This window comes from Rattus norvegicus, chromosome 4 (genome assembly GCF_036323735.1).
Source record: "Rattus norvegicus strain BN/NHsdMcwi chromosome 4, GRCr8, whole genome shotgun sequence".
Lineage (NCBI taxonomy): Eukaryota > Metazoa > Chordata > Mammalia > Rodentia > Muridae > Rattus > Rattus norvegicus.
In genome coordinates this window covers 5,091,791-5,115,429 of record NC_086022.1, presented here as the reverse complement: position 1 = coordinate 5,115,429, position 23,639 = coordinate 5,091,791, and the positions used below count along the sequence as shown (strand labels likewise).

General features: G+C 44.6%; 1 pseudogene; it reads left to right on the top strand.

The window, feature by feature from the left end:
• The first annotated feature begins 4,129 nt into the window (after positions 1 to 4,129).
• Positions 4,130 to 22,959, top strand: Nid2-ps14 (nidogen 2, pseudogene 14; annotated as a pseudogene).
• Positions 22,960 to 23,639: the final 680 nt, after the last annotated feature.

The window sequence follows — 23,639 nt, the reverse complement described above, 5'->3', positions numbered from 1 at the left end:
TTCCTAGCTTTGCTGCATTTAGAATCTGAACAGTATGAAGCTTTTGAGTCCAAAGAAAAGAAGAGGAAGGCTGTTGGGAAAGAATCTGAATGCCCCCCCCCATACCATCTCTGTATTTAAAATTATAGGAAACCTACATGGTCAGTAACACAGATGACAAGACTGCAAGACTCACAGTCATTATACACCGTACATCTCATCAAATGCTATCTTGCGCGTGGTATTTCTTAGGCCCAACATAATTCCACGTGAGCCTCAGTCTGAGAAGACGTGCTAATTTGCCCTATTCTATTTTTTTCACAGGCCATGACACCAACCTTGCAATATAGTTGGATAGCAAAGTTATGCAAAGAGTGCCTGAGTACTACAAGAGCTGGGCTACACAGAGAGTGTGCTCCTCTGACTTTGCATGGGGCATGCTTCTCTGACAGTCCATGGAGCATATACTTCTGGCCCATCCTTGGAGCATGCTCATCTCACTAACCATTGAGCATGCTCCTCTGACTGACCATGGAGCATGCTCCTCTGACTCACTATGGAGCATGCTCATCAGACTAAACATTGAGCATGCTCCTCTGACTGACCATTGAGCATGCTCATCTGACTGACCATGGAGCATACTCCTCTGACTCACCATGGAGCATGCTCATCAGACTAAACATTGAGCATGCTCCTCTGACTGACCATTGAGCATGCTCATCTGACTGACCATGGAGCATGCTTGTCTGACTCACCATGGAGCATGCTCGTCTGACTCACCATGGAGCATGCTCCCCCACCTATGCATGGAATGTGCTCTTGAGAACTTGCATTTATCTGCACACAGAGAACAGATGTGCTTTCATTTTCCTAAGCAAAATAACAGGAAGTATCATCATTCTTGAGGTCACAGTATTCATAACAGGAATGTGTGGAGAGTCACGTGAGATCTATTGGGAAGCAGGGTGTCTGGTTCAGTCCCTATCTTGAGGGGGATAGAATAATCTCAGTTCTCAAATGGTGTCAGTCACCGTAAGGACCCAATCCAAGAGGACTAAACACTTCTGTAGTCCCTTATAATCTGAGCTTGAAAGGGGCCTCTGCCTCTTCAGCCAGCTGGGCAGCTCACAGAAATTCTATCCTTGCAAACGGAGGTATAGGTACCAGAGAAGCAGCTCTTCCCTCTGATTAGTGGAACAGCTATGACAGAAATTGCCTTTTCCCCAAGACACAAAGTGACACTTTAAAGGAGAAGCCTCTCTTTTGGTGCCATGGAGTCATTTAAAAATAAATGTAGAAACTCCAAAGAATGTTTGTTTAAGCACAGCTGTAATTCAGGGACACAAGACCATTCACTTCAGCCATCTCTCTGCTGGATTCACTTCTTGATCCTCAGATTATGTAGGAATCAAATCCAGTACTATCTTTACTTTCAAAGTCAGTTTTCCTGTTTTGCTGGTGACTACATGGTATGTTAGAGCCTTGTACTTATTCTTCAGTTTCCAAACCTAATTGTGATCGTGGGCCAATAAGGTCGAGGACCAGGTCATGAAAGCCCTCATAAGCTTACCCACCTGGGTAAGCTTGCAGGAATATTGCCAAATGAATGAGAGACTGATGAAAACTGGAGTACAGTAGTGGGTGGGTTGCTAAGCAGCCTGGTAAAGAGGATTACAAATTAGGTCCCGTTAGTAGAAAAGGTGGGGTGGACAGTGAGAAAGACCACTGTTCTGGGCCAGCAAAACTCGGTCCTAGTCCCAGGCTGGCTTGCTTGGCTTCACTCACTCAAGAAATACTCCTCGAATTTCTAGGCATTTGACAGGCTCAGAATAAGACAAAATTTCTTCTGCCAAAACATACTGAAGGTGTCTAATTGGATCACAAGAGAGATATGGGAAGACATTCCACCTTGGTAAGTAATGTGGGGTATGTGCTGAGCAAGAGGCTTCTAAATCAAGTTGTTGTCCAGGAAAGCATTCTGAAGACTATTGCTTCATGCCTCGAGGGATACAAAGGGTCATTTGTAGACTGGTGGAAAAATTTACCCACCACAGGGAACGGGACTAGTGTTTGAGTTATTCTGCATCATGAAACGTAGGAGGTGGCATTTGACAGCTGGTAGCATAGCCAGAGGTGAATCTAACCTAAGTTACGTTGCAAAGTAAAAATGCCATTGAGTCAGTACAATTTGCAGTTGAAGGTAGAAGTCTAGAGACAAGACAAAACTGGGTTTAAAGATAAGCTTTGACATACACCAGTCACGTGACAATAATCACTTAAAAACAAACAAACAAACAAACAAACAAACAAAAAAAACCCAAACACTCTTCAAGTTTAGTTTCCTTAGCACAGTGTTCTCCTGATTTGGTTATCTATTAATGTCCAGCAACTCCTCTTAAATGAAATGCCTTAAGACAACACATATTTAGTACTTCTCAGGGTCATTATGAATTAAGAATGTGTTATGGCTTAAATGAGGCCCTTGCTTCAAGGGTCTATCACATGGCTGCAACCGAAGTCAACCATGGTTGTGGTGCTATCTCAAGACTCCAGAAGCTCATTTATAGGTCTCTTGGCAGAGTTTGGTTCTTGCTGGCTGGTGACCAGAGGCTCTCTGGAGTTCTTTACTATGTGTTGCCCTCCTAAGGGAGTATATAGCTTCCTCAGAACCAGTGGAGATATGGTGTTGACTGGCAAGACAGAAAGGCCATTGAAGTCAATTCTGATCACTATGGCCCCATTCTGTTGGTCAGAGTTCACAAGCTAGCCTACCCTTCTCAGGTTGGCAGGGGTGGGTTGTTGGAGAGTAGGAGTGCATAGGAGGATGGGCTTTTATACAAGAAAGAGAACACTAGGAAATCAAGCTGTGGGGATTCCATCTTTGATTTTGGTTTGCCTCTAATTTGTAGGCTAGACCTCCAGTCAATGTTAGAGCTATTGTTATGCTGAATGGAGGGATGCTGAGCCAGAGGAGAAATGTTGAGCCAGAGGCAGAATGTAAGGTGGGTGGAAGAGTAAATAAGGTTAAATAAATAACTAAGAGTAAATAAGAGTAAATAATTTGGACAAGTCAAATCGCCTCCTGCCTCTGAGACACCATTTTGTCCTCAGCAAAATGTTAATACTTGGTCACAGGGGAGCAAATGAGGAAAAAAAAAGTGCGAGCTTCAGTTTGTTTTCTGAGGGAGAAAACATAGCTCTCTCCAGCTTGCAGGGACAAACTGCTCTGGGCCTTTTCTGTTGTGTTGATTCGGAGTCTGTCAGTCTGGTATCTTCAAGGATTTTAGTATTTGGCCCCTTGGAGCCAAATAATAAAAAATATATTAAATAATATATAAATAATTAAGAATTACATGGCTGGGAAAAACACAACGAGAAAGCTGGTTTTGGGAGTCCTTTAAAGTATGTCTAAGGCTTTTTTAAAAACTACCTGTGCTTCTAAGGAGCCCGTGGGGGGTGGGCCTAGCTGAGAGAAAACTGGCTGTATGTGGGAAATTTCATGCTCCTGATAATAAAATGGTAATAAAATCTCATCCGGCTCCCGAGGCTTAGAGCAGAGGGGATGTTTATGGTGGAGGGGGTTCCCCAACACAGGTGCAGCTGCTTTCCAGGTTGTGAGGTTTCCAGCCCTACAGGGCAGCTGGGGTTATGGACTCTGTGGCCTCCTGCTAGGGCAGTTCCTTTACTTTGGGAGAAAAGACTCAGTTGTCCCGCCCTGGCGCCAGGCAGCTTCACTCCAGGCTCCAATTGAATGGTGTCACACAAAGTGGGATTCACAGTCCGTGCTGGGGTGGTTTGCCCCAGGGAAGGTAAACAGCTGGGGAGGACATTTCAGAGGGTGTCAGTGTCCTCCCAAAGGTTAGCCAGTGATTAGGGATAGAACTTGGGAGTCAGCCTTTCACAAAGGCATGCTTCTCAGCAGGAAATGTGGGTGGGGCGGAGCAGTCCCCAGATAGAGACAAAGCTTCTTTGAATCTTTATCCGAAGGCCTGGCCTCTTGCGAGAGGGGTACTGGGAAGCCAGGGCAGGGAGAAAACTCCAGTGTGTAATCTCATTACCCTCTCTTGCTCTGCCAACCTAGAGCGCACAGTCGCTTACAGCCTACAGCTGCCCGAGCACCGAGTGTCACTCCAGCCCAGGAGGTCACCTCCTGCAGCGTCATTACCCATACTGGAGAGTCGTGGGTAGCCCAGGAGTACTTGGGACAGCCCAGACCAGATCCGGCCAACAGTCTCACCTTCCCAGGCTGGCTGCTCCACCAAACTACAGCAGTCTTAGGAAACCTAAGGAGAACCAGTTGTAGTGGCCACTGGCATACTTTCTCAGAGTCGCTGATTGGTCAGTGGCTGAGAGCTGTAGCCAATCAGCGCAGTGTTTGGGCCCGCATTTCGGACCAAAGGTCCGAGTGGGCATCTGGCGGGCACAGTGGCCTGCAGAGACTCGAGGTGTGGAGGGCAGAGCCAGGGAGGAATGAGCATGTCTTGGGACCTCACAGCCAGGCGCCATCACCGCCTATCGCTGCTCCTGGTGCTGGTGCTGCTGTCACGAGCCGGGGCTCTGCGTCCTGTGGAGCTCTTTCCTTACGGGGAGTTGTGGGGAGATCGGCTGCCACAGGAGGGCGACGTTGGAAGCTCCCCGGCTGTGAAGCTAGCAGTACCTCTATGCTTCTACAGTGACCAGTTCAGCAACCTCTATGTAAGTTCAGCTCCCAGAGGTGTGTGGCTTGGTGTGGGGTTGTAGTTTCTTCCCAGGGTGTGGAGCAACTAACCTCAATGTTTAACTGTCATCGCCACTGGACACCGGGCTTAGCAGTGGCACTGCAGCTTCTTGATCCCTACTGTGGAGGAATAAGGATCATTTCAAGGGAGAGCTGGAACCGTCCCCCTCTACTTCGACTTCCCAGGCAGGAAGATGAAGTTGAGGCTGCTAGTGCGGTTTGCGTTTAGGGGCGGTGGGAGGCTGTGCACGCAGGCATAGCAATCTAATTAAGGACACGGCGCCCAAGGTGTGCAGTGGTGGAGAAAGATGAGCGGGTTCAAGAGTGGCCGCACCTGTGGGTCGCAGTGCACTAGAGCACTGTCGCCAAAGTTGAGTTTGTTTCCCTGGATGTGTCTCAACCTGCAAAGAGGAGGGAGTCTTCTTGACTCGAGTAGAACTCGGACCGTAGGTGCATTCGACTGGTGGTTGCCCACCACCAGTTTGAGCGACCACCGTTTTGCCCTTTAAAAATGTTTATGTGGGGCGGGATTCACGTGCCACCTCATGCGTGTGAAGAGCAAAGAACAACCAGTTTTATTTTTTTTTTATCCCACCCTCTGTCTGGTCCTAAAACTCAAGTCGTCAGGTTTGACAGCAGAGTGCCCTTACCTGCTGAACTGTCTCACCGCCCTGTGGTCTTATTGTAGGTGGGCACCAATGGCATCATCTCCACCCAGGACTTACCCAGGGAGACTTAATATGTCATTGATGATTTTCCTACTGACTTCCCAGCCATCGCCCCATTCCTGGCTGACAGCCACTCGAGTCACAGCAGTGGCCGGATCCTGTATGGAGGACACATCCTGGGATGTGCTGAGTCTGGCTGCTTGCTACCTGTGCACAGGCTTCCCGCTGACCAGGTCCAGCTTCCCCCCTACCCACTTCTTCCTGGCCACCTGGGAGCAAGTGGGCGCCTAGGAGGAGGACAGGCTTGGGGCTGCATGGTCTGGAGAGGTAAGCCAGGGTTACCCTGCAGCTGAATAAACAGAAGGGTTGGGCTTGAACTGGAAACTAAGACATTGGCTAAGAGGCATTCTCTTGATTCTGCTCCTCAACACTATGAAAATCGCTTAGTAAAATGAGGGACTAAGGTGCAGATACCAAAGACTCTGACGGAACTTAAGGCACTTTACAGGTTTTTTTTTCTTTTTTCTCGAATCACCTATAAGTACACAAATATTTCTAATGATATATTCATCAAAAAAATTAAAAATTTGGGAAATTTAAAAAGGAACAACTTTTTTTTTTTTTTTTTTGTATGAGCTGGGTGTGGTGTCACTCACCTTCAATCCCAGCAGAGTCAGAGAGGCAAACAGATCTCTGTGAGTTCTAGGCGAGCCTGGTCTACAAAGTGAGTTCCAGGACAAAATACAGAGAAACCCTGTCTGGAGAAACCAAAAATAACCCGTAGGTTCGTGTGTACATTTCTAGTTATTTCTTTAATATTGTTGCTGTTGACAACAGTGGGTCCACAGTGCCCATATTACTATTTCACTTGCTAGTTCTTCTATTTAGTATGCTCTGGTCAGTGTATTTCTGTAACATTTCTTACAACCGTATAAAATCTCACCCTTCCTAGTGGTCATTAACGTTGCTCCCATGACGTTTTTACTATAATCAATACTATAAAACGCTTTATAAGGTTTTTATTTTATTCGTGTGTGTGTGTGTGTGTGTGTGTGTGTGTGTGTGTGTTTGTCTTTCTCTGTGTCTGCTTGTGTTGGTAGGGCCAGAAGAGGGCTTGGGCCCCCTGAAGCTGGAGTTGTTACATACAGGCAGTTGTGAACTGCTTGACTGACAATGGATACAGAGATTTGAGCTAGCATGCTGAAAGGACTACTAGGTGTTGAGCCACCTCTTCAAAGCCAACACTTTTTAAAGTGTCAAAACACTGCACAGCCTTAGCTGACATCACAGGAGAGTGAGCAAGCATGCCATGAACTTCTTAGTAAGTTCCTTGTAGCTTTCTCCACATTGCCTTTGTAACAGTTTACATACTTCTGTCTGCAAGAGCCTGCTTTGCAGTCTCCCTGGAGAAAACACCAACTCTGCTCTGACTTTGGTCTTGGCAACATGTGAAGCAGGTATGGGTGGGTGAGGGTAAATGGCCTCATTCCTGGTGTAGGTAGAGACAGAGTCCTCTTGTGAAATTCCACCTGGGTGTAAAATGCCATAGACCTGGAGCAAATCTGTGTTTGCTTTAACTCCCCTAGTGCCTCTGAGCTACAGAAGTGATGTCTTCCCTAAGAGCTTGCCCATTGTTCCTGTTTGTTCTGTGAACTTAAAGGAAGAGACATGTTTTCCTAAAGCCTGCGCTAGCAGAGATGGAGAAATTGTTTGAAGTTTCAGTTTCTTACTTGACAGGCTAACATCCAGTTTTGTTTACTGACTAGCCTTGTAATGCCTTTGGTTTGACATCTCAATTACAGTTCAACAGAATACCTTCAACTCAAACACTGCCTCCTTGGCACAGGCCAGCCAGCTAGAGGGCTAGAGAAGACAGTCCCCACTGTTAAGTTTCATTCACTCAGTCATTCATTCATACATTCTTTTTAAAACGTTTATCCAATATCATGTATAACAAGCTTATAGTGGAAAAAAATAGACTTTTCTAATACAAGCAACTAGGTCGCCAATTCTAATATTTATATTTTCTTACAGTCTTTTTTAAATTTTTTAATTTATGAGTGAGAGTGTGGGTGTGCATGCTCATGTGTGCATATGCATGTGTGAACCAGAGGTCAACTTTAAATGTCTTTGTTTGGGAGCCATCTTGTCTTTCTACTCAGGGTCTCTCTGGGACCTGGGGCTCCCCAGTTAGGCTAGGCTTGCTGGCCAGTGAGCCCTAGGGATCTGCTTGTTTTTCTCTCCAGAGCAGAGATTACAAATGTGCTGCCATGACCTGCTTTTGATCTGGGTGCTGCCATTCAAATCAGGACTTCATGCACGCACAGCAAGCACTTCATAGGGTGTGCTGCCTTCCCAGCTTCTCTTGTAATGTTAAAAAAATCTATGTCACAGGGGTAGGGTTAGGAGTAATGGGTTAGGGTTAGGGTTATATATGCAGAGAGTCATATCTATCATATATAATCTCTATCTGAACATAGTCGATATTTGTTAATTCAGAAACTACTTTTACACATTTTCCTTATATCGGCACTGAAATAGACATAGACTCTAAGCGGAATGCTCTTACTCTGAATGGCCTCTCTTACATTTAGTAGGAACACTATTGATAACCTTTTGTTGTGGTAATATGGTAGACTCTCCAGCTAGAGCTTCCTCCTAACCCATCTTGATTCAGGGATTCCATTTGGGTAGGTTTCAGTGAGCAAGCAATTTCTCCAGGATAGAAGGCAGAGCATGTATCAGCCTGTGCGCTGGAGGTTAATGTACAAGGGGCATGGCAGGCACAGTGTCTTTCAGAAGAGCAGGGTTCTGGGATCTGATGCAGGAGCACTCAAGGGTAGAGATGTTGTCCCCTCTGAGGACTGCAATTGGTTCCTGGAAGTAGGCAGCCTTGAACGATTTGAAGTGGGGAGTCTGACGTTTATGTTGCTCCTTTTGTTTTGCTTTTGATCCCCCCCCCCCCATGCATCTCAGGTTGGCTTCAAACCTCATAATGGAGGATGATCTTGAATCTCTGATCCTTTTGACCTGACTGACCTGTGCTGAGATAGTGGGTGTGCAGCATCACACCCTACCCATTTGATGGGAACTGAACCGAGAGTACAGGCTGACCAGGCACTCTACTAGCTGAGCCATAGTCTTTCTGGTGACCTTAGTTAGTAAGGGTCGAAGGGCAAACTACTTAGACAACTGTTAAATAGTCTATTTGTTCACACTATCAGACTTCTCTTTAAATTTTTAAAATTGTGTTTATGTACATGGGTCATATGCCTACACACCGTTGCATACAGTGCCCATGGAATACCCTGGACCGGATTACCTACAGTTGTGAGCTGTCCTGTGAGTGCTGGGAAATGAACATGGGTCCTCTGGAAGAAGAGCCAATGATCTCAACCAGGGAGCCATCCCTCTGCTCCCCTCTCCTTACCTTCTTGCAGGAGTGTTTTATACTGTCTTCTCGACACAGTCCCACAGGATAAGTACAGTAATAACTGTTTATATCACAGAAGAGAAAATAATTTCCAAATCTGCCTTAAGTGAGGCAAAGTCACCTTAGAAGACATACTTTCCCCTTTCTTACACTTTTCATGCAAGACCCATTTTCTGTATACGAATCATATAAGTAGTTACAGTAACAATCGTTGCACTTTTTCTGAAGACATCTAATAAATAAGGTTAGCGTTTTAGTGTTCATTGTGGCTTTGGTGCTAGGACAGTTCTAGGAGCCATATTCAAAGGAAGTGAACTGGAGTGAAGTTGCTGTGAAGGATGCTTCTGATGATAACCTCACTATGAAATTACTGTTCTGCTGCTCCCAAGGAAAATTCAGCTGAATTAGCTAGCCTCTTGCAACAGAAAAAACAAACAACAAACAAACAAAAATTAGAGCAAGAAGCATTTGCACTGAGGCTCCGGGGTCTTGAGGCTGCGGTGGGTCCCAAGTGTTTTACTGTTTATTTGACATGAAGGTTACAGCCCTAGAGAGATGAGTTTACTACTTAGGATTCTCATTTCATTAGCAACATTTCATTAGAAACAGTCTTTGACAGTTTCCTTTTGGTGTCCGTGCATGCGGTACCTGTGTCTCTGTGTGTGCCTGCGCATGTGTGCGCATGTGCAGGCACACACAGACATTCATGCATGGCTCACATTTGTGTGGAGACGCATGTGTGTGCAGATCAGAGAAGAACTTTGAGTGTCATTCCTTAGGCACTATCCACCTTTTAAAAATTATTTATTTGTTCTGTGTACGTGTGCATTCTTTGACACTGTGGTAGTCACAGCACAACTTCAGAGTCAGCTCTCTGCTAATCCCCCTTGATGGGGTCTGGGAATTGAGCTCTGGTCATCAGGCATCTGAGGTAAGTGCCTTTAACCTGCTGAGCACTCTATCCAGCTCCCTTTCAAATCATTTTCAGGCACACCTCCCTCTGACCCAGTACTCAGCAGCTAAGCCAGGATTGATTGCTGGGTGACGAGGCTCTCGGAGTTGCCTTCCTTCTTATGGGACTACAGATCTGGGACTGACAGACACCATGACTGTTTTTGTTCAGTGTGTATTCTAGGGATCAAACTCAGGTGCTTATGCTTGAATAGCAACTCCTCACACTGAACCATATTCCCAGCTCTTCCTTCAATTTTGCAGTTCTGGGACTTGAACACAAGTCCTCACGAAGGTTAGCTAAGTAAGTCCTTCATGAATGAGCAACACCCATAGGCACAGTAATTCTTTCATTACACCTTCCAGGTACTTATGAAGTCAGGAACAAGGCAGAAAACACTTGCAGCAGTGGTCTTGGAAAACACAAGCCCTCAGTCTTCATTTTCTAAGCTGTAGATTGACATGGTAGTGCTGACTTTTTAGGGTTGTCATGAGAATTAACCAAGGCGATGTGTTGTTCCTGCCATGTAACGATCTTGTGGTAGAACTCCTTTATGTAAGGACTTGGTTGTTTTATTTCATTTTATTCTCTCTCTGTGTGTGCATGTATGTGTAAGTATATGTTTACATGCTACATGTGAATATGTATGTCTATGTATGGGGTGTGTGTATGTAAATAATCTATGTTTATGCTGTATATGAAATTGTGTGTCTGCTTGTTCATGATGTGTATGTATGTCTGCATTTGTGCATTATGTGTGTGTTTGTATATGTTTGTGTGTGATGTGTGTGTCTGTGTATGGTTTATGTGTATGATGTGTGTATGTGCATGATGTGTGTGCTTGTATATGTGTATGAATATGTGTGTGTGTGATGTGTGTGTCTGTGTATGGTATGTGTGTATGATGGGTGTATGTGCATGATGTTTGTGCTTGTGTGTGTCTGTATGGTGTGTTTATATGCATATGGTATGTGCATGTCGTGTGTGAGTATGTGGTGTTTGTATGGTATGTGAATACTGCATTGAGGCCACTTGTGTGTGCATGATATATATGTGGGGTGTGTGTATGGTATGTGTGTAGGACATATATGGTATGTGGTTTTGTATGATTTATGTGTGCACGTAGCGGGGTGCACATGCAGAGATTGGGAGGAGATCCTCCCAGTACCAGTTCTCTCCTTTTACATGGGTTCCTGAAACTGAACTTGGATTTCAAGGCAATGGATTTATTTACCTTTCGAGCCTTCTGTGGACTTCTTTATAAGTACTTTTTAAATGGAGGGTTTTCCAAATTACTGTTTTGGCTTTTTTCCCCTTTGTTTTTCTTATCTTTTTCTAGGGGAATTTGGTGGGGAAAATTCTGTAGCTTTCTTGTTTTTTAACTTTTCCAAACATCCATATTGTTCTTCAGATATTGCCATAGGCTAAATGGGCTTCAGGACTTGTTCCATTTGCTGAGGTTTTGAGCACAAGATGTGTTTTCAATTACTCCTGTGGAAGGCTCTTCTGAATATTTTGAAGATCCTGGGATTGAACTCTTGCTTTGATAGATTTTTTTTTTTATTTTTGAGGTAGATTTTGGCACACACCAATCTCCTTTGCCTGGAAGATTCTGTGATCTCTACATAGTTTTCTTACATCTGGTATAGTAATATTAATATTAGTCACTGGAAATGACATCAGATGAATAACATCTTTACAGTGTGAAATGTTTCTGCTCTCTTCATTCCCTCCAGGATGTTCACATTGGGTGTGACAGAGTGTTCTACCCGGCATGCAAGAATGGCATGGTGCAACTGCATTACAAAAATGACCAAATAAAGTGTTTGTTCATTTAGTTAATCTGAGATTTCTTAAACTGTCACTTCATAGAGCAAAGAGGTTATGGCCAGAAGATCTGAGTAAGGATGGGTACCGTTTTTTGTTGTTGTTGTTGTGGTTGTGGTTGTTGCTCTGTGTGTTTTTGGTGTCAGGGGAAGGCTGTTGTGTTCTCACTGGGGAAGAGGGTGTTATCTAGAACTGAGTTAGAATGTATGTCGAAGGTTTTTGTTGATTAGGAATTTCATTTGGGTTGGAAGGACCACAGGAATGGGAACTGAGTGTGAATGGTAGGAGAGCTTGCCCTAGTCTGGGCTGCATCCTGGGAGAGGAATGGGAGGGTGGAAGTTGCTTCACAAAAGGATGGAAACATTGTATCTGTAGCCAGGAAGCAGAGAAAGATGGGTGTTGTTTCTAAGCTTTCTTTCTTCTTTGTATGCAGTGCAAGCCTCAGCCCAGGGAATGGTGGTGTCTATATTTAGGGTGGGTCTTCCCTCCTTAATTAATCTAATCAAGATACTTTATCAGAGACATGCCTGGTGACTATTTCTGGTTGGTTGTAGATAGCGTCAGATTGACAGCTAATAGTATGCATCACAGCTGGTCCCTGGATGCTTTAAAATGGAATGGTGGGTGTTGAGTTGGTGCAGAGGTGACAGTTGTTGATCAAGAACTTTGAATTTAGCTGTAGCTTTTAATTTATGAAGCTAGAGTCCACAGAAATGGTACATGTGTAATTTACCACATGTCAGTGAAGACAGAGAGGATAGAGAATAACTAGATATATGAAAATGGGTTGAAGAAAACTGCTTAGGTGTCCTTGAAGAGTACATATGAAGGAGGATACACTATGCCATCGTGAAAGCATTAGGCATTCTCTTAACTCTGCAGGACAGGGGTGAATTTGGAATACCCCAAGCACATCAGTGTTCCCATGGGAATGGGGAAAAAGTAACATACAAAGTGGTGGTTGGTGTTCACACCAAACATCGGAGGCCAGAATCAGTGGCCTTACACCTCCAGAGAATGTGTCCTTAAAGAAGACTGAGCATTGAACTTTGTCCCCCAGGAAGGAAGCACCTCATTTCTTATTTTGTTATCATTTTGGTAAGGCTGAATAGACAAATCCCACGTTGTAAAGATGTCATTCTGCTGGTTGATGTTTTACCCTTGTTGGATGGTATGTTTGAGAAGCCTTCTGGTTTTCTGTCTGAACAGGAAACTGGAGACCTTGCAGCTGGGCAACTCTGACCTGATCCTCTTTGTACTGCTCCCCACCCTGTGGAGAGCTCCTCTCCTAGCTGGCACTCTCTCTTTCTCTTTGGGGAGGTTGGGAGACCATGACTCTTGTACAGGTTTTGGCAGTGCAACTGAGGGCTTACTTTCAGAACCAGTGTGGAGGACTCTTGGAAAACTTATCTCTGGGAATGTGAGGGCCTTTCCCTTTGGAAAAGAGTCAGACAGAGGGTGCCTCTAAGGAGGGGCTCTTCAGAGCCTATGAAGTGGCCTTTTAGTGATTCTGTGTGGAAGTCTGTAGCCCTGACAAGGGGTTCATGTGTGGCAGATTTCAAGCAGCTCAACTCTTCCGGAATGTACTTTGGGATCATAAATTATATTAAAAGGAAGTTTTTGTTGTTTTCTCCTCTGTTATTTGCCTCTTTTAGTGGGGATAAGGAAATTAAAAACTTGCCATCTGAAGTGAGTGCTTCGCCAAAAGGTGACACAGAAAAGACATAGAGCAAATAAGGCACTACATGTACAGATCTCCAGATTAAAAGTCAGGCTCTCCCATCACAGCCTCCTCACTTCTTCCCAGACCTCCTCCTCACTGCCTTCTGATCTCCACATGTAGACAGCCCTTATCATATGGAATTTCTGTAAATTTAGAACCTTGGTTCTCCCTTATCTTGTGAAGTTGATTGTGGCCTCCATACCTGGAGCCTCCACAGTTGGTTATTTAAGGATGGGATTATTAGTTCGGCTTTTTATCTCCTACTTGAACTTTGTTGTGACTGAAATAAAGCTTTCACAGCCTCTGGCCCTACCCTGGCTGATGATGGATGACGCATATTCTTCATGTACCTGAGTATGTACCTGAGTTGGAAACTTAGAGGTTTTGACCTTTCTGGGGAGGGTATAGCCCCGCAGATGACATACTTGAGGACTACAGCTGCAACAAATGTAGAATGTGGGGACTGAATTCATGAATTTTTTTTGAAAAACAAGGAAGGTAAGCAGACTCTTCCATTTAGAGAATACAGATTTTTTCTTGAAACCATATTAATATCTGCATTTCTTTGTCTTATTACCCAAACCTCAAAGCTGTACTTTAGCATTACGTGTCAGAAAGGTAAAAGTAACATTTGAGATGTTCTAGAACAAGGCAGAACAAAGCACAAGGACACATTCGTTCCTTGTATTCAGTTTTGAGGTTCTTGCTGTGTCAGTTTGTCTTGTTTAGCAAAATGAAGAGGTAATGATACCAATAAGTGATTTCTTTTCCTTCTTATCATCCACCTTCTTTATAAAGCGAGTATTTGTAAGAGAAATGTCTCCCCAGTTCCCTATTAAATTGTAAAACATATATGATCTAGTGAGAGAAGCCAACTACAGCGTCTAAGCCAGTGGAGCATCCCTTAACTAATTTTTTGGTGGAAGAAGGTGGTAATGGCAGAAAAGGTCCCTTTGAAACTCTGTAAATGAAATATCAGGGAGTAATTCCACAGTCACCCTGGTGTTAATTCAGACTCCAACTCTCATCTAGGTCTGCTTTGGCTCCCACAGTGTTTATCTTCATTCATTGGCTGCCACTGTGATGCTACCCTACCCCACTCTGATGTCCTGGACACTCTCCTTTTTCTGTGGCCTCTGCCACCATGCCTGTCCCCAGTCACTCTCCTAAAATTCCAGTCCTGGCTGTTTCTCTCTCCTATAATTCAGGCTCTTGGGGCATAGTTTTTTGGCTCTGTCCTGACTGCAGCATCAAACATAATGTGGTTTAGCGGGTACCCAACCCCGATGAATTAATATTCAGATGTGTTAGTGAGTGGAGGCCAAAGCCAAACCAGACAACCAACAGGAGCCAAATACATACTGGAAAACCAACATAGTGGATGCCGAAGGATGCAGCATGGTCCACTCACTAGGGACCATACCCCTAAAGAAAACCCTCCCCTAGCAGTTCTCAAGTGACAGAATCTTCTTAGCTGCAGGCAGTGGCTTTAGTGCCCTACCACATCCATGCTGGAATGTTGAGTGGTTTGCTCTTCTGCTGGACACCAAGTGCACTGAGTTTGTGAGTTCAACGACCATATCATGAGAACATGTCATTGTTTTGATCCAACTCCTCCTGACCTTGGCTCTTAAACTCTTTCCACCTCTTTTCTTTCCAATATTCCCTGAGCCTTGAGGGAACTTGATACGGTGGGAGCTTCTGTGGCTGAGCTCTCCACAGAAAGTTCATTCTCAATACTCGGACTAGTTATGAATGTGTATTAACTACCATCCACTGTATGAAGATGCTCCCCCAATGACAACCGAGAGCTGTGTTAATCTATGAGCTTGTAACTGGTATAGTTTGATACTATATATCCATTTAAGAAAATAGTAGTTATGGTTCACTCCCAGGGCTTATGAGCCTCTCTGCCATGGTTTCCTGACCAGATTTACAATGCCAGGCAAAAGTTTCCTCTTGTAGTGCAGACCTTGAATCCACCCAGAAAATGATTGGTGATCCTCATTACATTCCTGCCATTTATGGCGCACCCATGAGTACATCTTGCCAGGGCTTTTGTTATGTAGCCCTGAGTAGTCACAGTGGAGTGAGAATAGTCTGCATAGCATCTTCTAGCATCATAAAGGGTAGCTAGCAGGGGTGGAAGCTTCCTGCTAAGTACTGTGCAGGCAGGTCTGTGTGATTTCTTCAAGTTCTTTGACCTACTTGTGTGGTGTCATCAGCTATAGGATCTTACCATCACATTCTGATGGATAGCCCTGAGTTATGAGAATTGACAACTCTGGTATCATCTCTGTGACATCCTCGACCAACAACTTGAGAGCAAGGTGTCCTACATCTAGCTCTGGACTTTTTGAGAACTTGTAGCCAATGGAAGGAGAATTACCCACCTTGTAACGTTCGTTGTAAGTTGGCAAGTAGCTTTTCATATGGCTTTTGTATTTTAATGTTCGTGGACGTTTTACCTACTTTTATGTCTATGTGAGGCTGTCAGAAGTCCTGGAACTGAAGTTACAAGCAGGGGTGAGTTACCATGGGCAAGTAGGTGCTGGGAATTGAACCCAGGACCTCTGGAAGGGCAGCCTGTGCCCTTAACTGTCCATCTCTCTGGCCCTTCATATGGCTTTTTCAAATATCCTTAGTGTTAGTTCTTCTTCATCCTCTTCCCTTCAATCCTAAAGATTTTAAACCAGTGTTTCATTTATGCATTATTTAACTATTGATCTAAATTGGTAGAAAAGATTAAAAAAATAACACATGGTTTACAAAATTATATTTGTAATTTGAAGAGGGGATTCTAAAGGAGATTATGTTCAAAATCAACATGGGGAAATCCTAAAAAGGATCTGGCCTCTGCCCCCTTGTTGGAACACCTTACCTGTGTTCTGATTTTCTTCTTTTGTTTATTTCTTTGTTTAAGGGTGTCTGCAATTCCTTTTTGTCTGCAGCTGAACACTTTCCAGGCTGTTCTGGCATCCGATGAATGTGATTCCTATGCCCTCTTTCTCTATCCTCCCAATGGTCTTCAGTTTTTGGAACTCACCCCAAAGAATCCTACAGTGTCCAGCTGCAGCTTCCTGCTAAGGTGGGATTCTGCCAAGGGGAAGCAGATGATGTGAAGAGAAAAGCCCTGTATTTCAGCCTGACTAACTGTGAGCAGTCGGTGAAGAATCTCTACCAGTGAGTAATGTGGAGTGTGTGACTGTGCTATGCACTGGAAGGACATTTAGGAGGGACACTATCTCTAGTGGCCAGAAACCATTTGATAATAACCTTTGGTGGCTTCTAAGAAAGGCGCTGGTTGAAAACCAAGAGCTAAGCTGGACCTCTGGAGCTTCAGGCTGTCCAATATTTAAAAGATTCTTTCTTTTTCCTGCACTATCTGTCAGGCATAGAAACCAGAACCAGCAGTGATTATATGTTTTTGCAGAACTACTGGGACTTGCTGTGAAAAATATTGTTCTACAATAAATGGGCTACATAAAAATATCCAGTCATAACTAACTGCCTCAGTGGATGCTTTTCTGGAGAGGAGGCATCATGATTCAGTCTTTCAAACAGGTATTGTTAAGGATTAAATTATGAATACTATAATGGAGGGGGGAGGTAGATGAGGCTTTTAGTCGTCTCAGGATTCTTTTGCCACCATCACTAGAAATCATGCTGACTTGTTTATCCACAGCGTTGCCAGAGACAAATTCATTTCTTAGTCTCCCCAGTGGGTTATTCTGCTAGTGCTGCAATAGGCTATTCTGCAGGTGTCTGTCCAGTTGGTGCTCCTAAGAGACTATCGACTTCAGGTGGGCTCTTTTGTCTTTGTATTTTGCAATACTAGCTTAGCCCACAGTAGTTACTTTGTGGCTTCCCATAGTTGCTTCTCAGTCAAACTAGATCATGGGCAGATAGAGTGACAGAGCAAAAATTTGCCGATCACTTTATCTGCAGAGCATTGTGATAAAACCCTTGCAGATATTATCTTAATTAAAACTCTCTCAACTTACAGGCGGTAAGTATAACTATCTTCCCAGTTTTACCAATAGTCTTACCGAAATTATGAAAGGTGCTTATGTCAGAGTTAAATGGCCGAGCCATAGCCAATACAGCTCTGAAGTATGGATACAGGGGTGATCTCTTATGCAGAGTAGATAGGGTGTTTCTTACTTGGATTTCATGTTATCTGGTTGTTTGTATTTTGGTTCATTTTATCAGTCACTCCGGTTACAGCTCAATCTGCCCCTCTCCTGCAATTTTGATATTTCTGGAAAGCATCAAAGGAGACAGTGAAGAACCAGAGTGAATGGATGACAGTGTTTGTGTGTGTGTGTGTGTGTGTGTGTGTGTGTGTGCGTAGGCGCTCGTGCGCATGCGTACATGTGCATGCATGTGTGTGTGAGCACGTGTATGAAGGCCTTTATGGCTCTAGTAGGGAAACACAACTTTCTCCTCACATGCTTTTTGCACACACACACAGGCACAGACACACGGGCACACACATGCACACACACAGCAGCTTCTTATGGCTATGCAGGTACCAATTCTCATTCTAATACTCTGTGATGCTTGGTCCTTCCCAGATTCTGTTGGTGTCCAGGGGTTTTGCCTTTAAAAATCGTAGTATTTCAAGCACTCAGCCTTATTTCCAAGGGTTCTACATACAAGTGTCCCCTCCTGTTCTGTGATCCGTACCGGATCTTGGTCTCCATCTCACCGTAGTCTGTGTAGTCTAGACTCTAGAACAGACTTAGCAGTTGGTCTCTATCCTTTCTCCTCTAACCTCTTACCCTCTAGCTTAAAGACTCTCTCTCCCCAGGTTGTACCTAGAGCCCCTTGGAAGGAGGGCTGAGTGCTTGAAATACTACAATTTTTAAGACACAGGCGTGTGCCAGAAAGGAGCAGCGTGAGACATGACCAGAGTGATTGACAAATTTGGTGTTCCTCACGCTTAATAAAATGAGACAAACTACAGACAATGGAATAACATAAAATGCAAGTCAGAATTATCCTACCACTACTCTGAGTGACAACTCTGCTACCTCCCCTTTCAGCGTGGGCTTTGCCTCCCATTCAGTGTTTCCATACTTAACACTGTCTCCTAGGCTTCTTTCCTCCAGCTTCTGTCAGTATCGTTGTTTTAAGGGTTGAAACATTGCATCACACATGCCCAGCATTGAGGACAACATTTGTAAACTAAAGTAGCTCAGGATCATAGTCCTAGCTCCCTCTGGATGCTTTGCTGTACCCCTCCAAGGAGAAGAACATTTTCCTAGTCCTGGAATCTCTTCCTCCAACAGGGGTCATACATTATTCATGTTTGCAGGCCTCTTCTGAAACATATGAATATTCAGGTAGGGAAGAGAGTAGTTCCTGGGAAGGGATTAGTCACAGGGGGGCCAGCATGGCTGTTCTGTTTTGTGATACAGTTTTTCTTTCTAGGAGACAAATTCTATCTGTGAGCATTCATAAAGGACCTCAGTGTGGAGGGTAAATTAACTGTTTAGATTCCCACCAGGTGCTGTGGCAAACACCAGGATATTGATTTATGTCTCATTAGAAGGCATTTATTTAGCTCCACTCTTGCATGATTTGTATTTTCTTACTCTTTGAAGCTTTGAAGCTGTCCACTTCCAAACTCAAGAGGTTTCCCAGGAGCTGGAGAGATGGCTCAGTGATTAAGAGCACCCGACTACTCTTCCAGAGGTCCTGAGTTCAAGTCCCAGCAACCACACGTGGCTCACAACCATTTGTAAAGAGATCGATGCCCTCTTCTGGTGTATCTGAAGACAGGTACAGTGTACTTATATATAATAAAATGAATAAATCTTTAAAAAAAAAGAGGGGGGTTGGGGATTTGGCTCAGTGGTAGAGCGCTTACCTAGGAAGTGCAAGGTCCTGGGTTCGGTCCCCAGCCCCAGAAAAAAAAAAGAGATTTCCCAGCTGCAATACCCTGCTGTGGGATGGGCTGGGGCTCCAGGGTCTCTTCTTACTGATTGGTTTCAGTTTTTAAAACTACATTACTGTGTGGGAGTTGGGGGTTGGAGGCAGCTGGTGGGGAGGTGTCAGGCGTGTGCCAGAAAGGAGCAGCGTGAGACATGACCAGAGTGATTGACAAATTTGGTGTTCCTCACACTTAATAAAATGAGATAGTTTGTCAGAGTTTGTGCTCTCCCCCTACCATGTGGATTCTGGGTATAGCTCTAAGCTCTTGTAGGTAAGTGGCTTTCCCTGCTAAGTCATTTTTTCAGCCTGGATTTTTGTCTTCTGTGGTGTGTTTTATTTGCAACCCTAATTTCTATAAGCACCAACTGAGGGCAAGAGTTGAAGCTCTGCTGGTAGAACATTGCCTTGCGGACACAAAGCCCAGAGTTTTGACCTTTGTGCCACACAAACAGGGTTTAGTATCACACCTGGTATCCCAGTGTTTGGGAGGTGCAGGCAGGAGGAATAGAAGCTCAAGGTTATCATCAGCTACATGAGACTGTGTCTCAAAAAAATGAAAAGAAACCTTAGCAATTGAATATAACAAATCAGAGAAGGGACGAACACTGACCTGATTGGGGAGGAGAGGGTTTATTTGGTTTACTGTCCTGGGTCACACGGTGCATTAGGGGAGCCAAGGCAGGAACTAAAGCAAGACAGGAACCTAGAGGGAGGTAGGAACTGGAGCAGAAGCCATGGAGGAACATTATTATTGGCTTGGTTCCTCTGTCTTACTCAGCCTGATTTCTTACACAACCATAGATGGTACCCTAGGGTGGTATCACCCATAGTGAACTGCTCTTCCTGCCACCAATCATTAACCAAGAAAACGCCCCTCCCCCAGACTTGCCTTCAGGCCTGTGTGAGGCAATCTCTTCTCAGGTCTGCATCAGGGTGACGAAATCCAGCCAATACAGCAGAGTATCATGAATACACTTGGGTACAGGTAGTGGCTAGTGGACAGTGCACAGAATGAGAGAGAGATAGAGAACTGAAGAAAACCTCAACTCTCTTCATTATTGCAGTAGAAACCTAGACTAGAATGATGAATACTTGCCCCAGTGAACAAAGATCTCGTTATATGATTCAGTGGATCTTAATACCTCTTTTTAGCCATTCCCTCTTATTCTTGATTGTTGACTTTTGAGGAAATTACATAGTCTGGGATAATTTGAGCTTTGGTATTTTGTGCAAACACAGGATTGATATCATTGGCTAGGTCCCGTTTTCCAAAGTCATTTTTTTCTCCATCTTTATTAAATTGGGTATTTTTTATTTACATTTCAATTGTTATTCCCTTTCCTGGTTTCCAGGCCAACATCCCCCTAACACCTTTCCCCTCCCACTCTATATGGGTGTTCCCCTCCCCATCCTCCCCCCATTACCACCCTCCCCCCAACAATCACATTCACTGGAGGTTCAGTCTTGGCAGGATGAAGGGCTTCCCCTTCCACTGGTGCCCTTACTAGGCTATTCATTGTTATCTATGCAGTTGGAGCCCAGGGTCAGTCTTTGGGTAGTGACTTAGTCACCTGAAGCTCTGGTTGGTTGGCATTGTTGTTCATATGGGGTCTCAAGCCCCTTCAAGCTCTTTAAGTCCTTTCTCTGATTCCTTCAATGGGGTGGTCCCGTTCTTGGTTCAGTGGTTTGCTGCTGGCATTCACCTATGCATTTGCCATATTCTGGCTGTGTCTCTCAGGAGAGATCTACATCTAGTTCCTGTCAGCCTGCACTTCTTTGTTTCATCCATCTTATCTAGTTCGGTGGGTGTATATATATGGGCTACATGTGGGGCAGGCTCTGAATGGGCATTCCTTCATCCTTCCAGAACCTTCTGAACCCGAGCTTTCTCTTAGGGTTAGGAGTCACCTTACACATGGCTGTCCTCTTCACAGCAAGCGTACCATTGACACTGAGATAGTAGGTGACTGAGCTGACATGAGTAGTGCCACAACCCAGCAGAAGATCTTAAGTTTCAGGATAGCTGGGACTAGCTGGTGGGACTCCTCTGAGAAAAGAGATTCTTGGGAACTAAGAGGGGTTCATGGTCTACTCTACAGAGAAAATGAAGTCCTGTTCCCAAATACTGAGCCTCATTTTGATTAATACATTTGTATCTTACTCATGTTGAACTTTTGCTCAAAAATTGTTTTAGACTTGGTCATTAAAAAGTACTGATAGATCTACCTATCCTAGATCTATCTAGATGTATCCTCTGTCATTAATAAATTAGTCTATGTGAATCAGAGTACACAGAGATGTTTGGAAGACAAAGTTTCATGTTACCATGAAATTCTTGCCGTGGCTTTGCCAACTTTTGGCTGTATGATCTGAAGATTAGCTAACCTCTCAAAACCAACTTTTTCCTCACTAAGGTCTAGCACAGCTACCACCCCTATCTTGCAGAGCACAGTGAAGACTGATAAGCACTGGTGTAGGCACAGCTTGTAGAAATCAGTACTATTTAAGTGTTTTAGGAATTTTAAGCTTAAGTAAGCTTGAGTCCGATTTAAGTTTTCATTCACGTCGAGAAAGCATAAAATATTCTTGCATTCTATGTTTGCTCTCAAGACAGCCAGGTTTTTGACAGAATATTTGATTTGGGCTTCTGGAGCAGACATATAACCTGATGGCTTAGTGTTCCATATACAATGCCAGACAAAAGGCAGCTTATAACAACGTTCCTGTACAGTATCTATCTCAGTTACTTAGAAGCTTTGCTTCTGTTTGACATAGCATGGAAAGTTTGACTTTGATCGTTAAAGTCTTTTGATTTCAATATGAATTCTGAAGGAGGGTGAATGGACTGGTTACAATCCACTCTTTCCTCTGTTCTTAGACTAAGCAACCCGGGGATTCCTGGGGCGTGGCCTTTTCACATCAGCAGCAGACTGGCCCTGGACAATGTCTGGCCAGTCACGGTCAGAGGTGACCATTCCACAGCCTGCTCCTCAGCGCTGGAGCACTCCTTCAACCATGCTGCAGCCCTGGAGATCTGTACTGAGGACAGTTGCAATTATCACAAGGAGAATGGAGAGGATGTAGAATACCCACCAATTGAACCAGGGGAGGCCCTGGAAGACCACAGCAGAATCAATGTATTGATGTGTCTTTCAAATCCAAGGCTAATTCGAGCTTTGTGGATGTTGGCACCACGTCTCCAGATTTTGATCACGCTTCTCCTTTGCCACACCCAGCACCTGTTAACTGGCCATCCTACCGGGAAACAGGGGCCACCTGTGTGAGAAGTAGAGGTCCTGGATTTCAAGGACCCAGCATTGCTTTTGGATCCAATGGGCACCAGAACCCCAGCTCCTCCACAGGCAGATGCAGCTTTCCTAACTCCAGGCAGGAAAGACCTTGGGAACAGAAACACCCAGTCCTATCCAGAGGCATGGCCAGTGCCTTCACAGCCAGATGTTCCCGTCGCTCCTTTGGAAGGAGAAATCCTTCCTAATTACCCCGATTCTGGTACATGCCACCCCTGAGTGGAGGGAGGTATGTGGTAGGAATGGATGACTATGTGAGTTCTAAAGCTCAAGGCAAGTGCATTGAAAAACTGGGCATTTGAGGTTTTGTTTAAAGAAAATATAGCAGAGTTGACAAACTAGATATGGTCATTCACCTGGGCCCATCCCTGTACCGGGCAGGCTGGGACAGGCTGGGGCAGGCTAGGGCAGGCAAGGGCAGGCTGGGGCAGGCTGGGGAAGGGTGGGGAAGGCTGGGGCAGGCTGAGACAGACAGATTGTCTAGGTTCAAGAGTAGCCTGGGCCATATAGAGAATTCTAGGCCAGCCTGGATTATACAGCCAGCTCTCTTCCCAAGTGTAATGAAAAATTTCGGTTTGCAAGTTCAGAGAAGGTGAGCCATGTCGAGGCTTCATAGGCATTGCAGGATGGAGGGTACAGCCATTTAGCTTTGACTGTGGTAGTTAGCTGTGCAGGCTTAGGCAAACATGCTGAAGAGCCTTAGGGAGAGAACATGGTATAGACACCTGTGTCTGCTATTAGTTCTGGTTCTTGTCCCCACAGCTGTGGCCTTCACCTCCCCTGAACCACCTTAACCTGGTTCTGTGACTCACTAGCACTAAAGGTAGCAGGAAGAAGGCAGGGGAATGCCCAGAGGGAACAACTCTTCATCCACCCTGATGGACTGGGAAACTGGTCCTAGATTCATCCTCCCCCACACCTATCTCCCGCTCTCCCTGCTCAATGATCTCTGCCAGGAGGATGTGTCAGAAGTCACACCTCTCTCCACAGCATTTCAACTTCACAGTTTTTCTGTCCGTGTATTGACAAAAACACTAACCTAGCAAAGAGGACCTTCTGGGTCTGCTGGGACATTTTCTGCAGGTTCAGGAG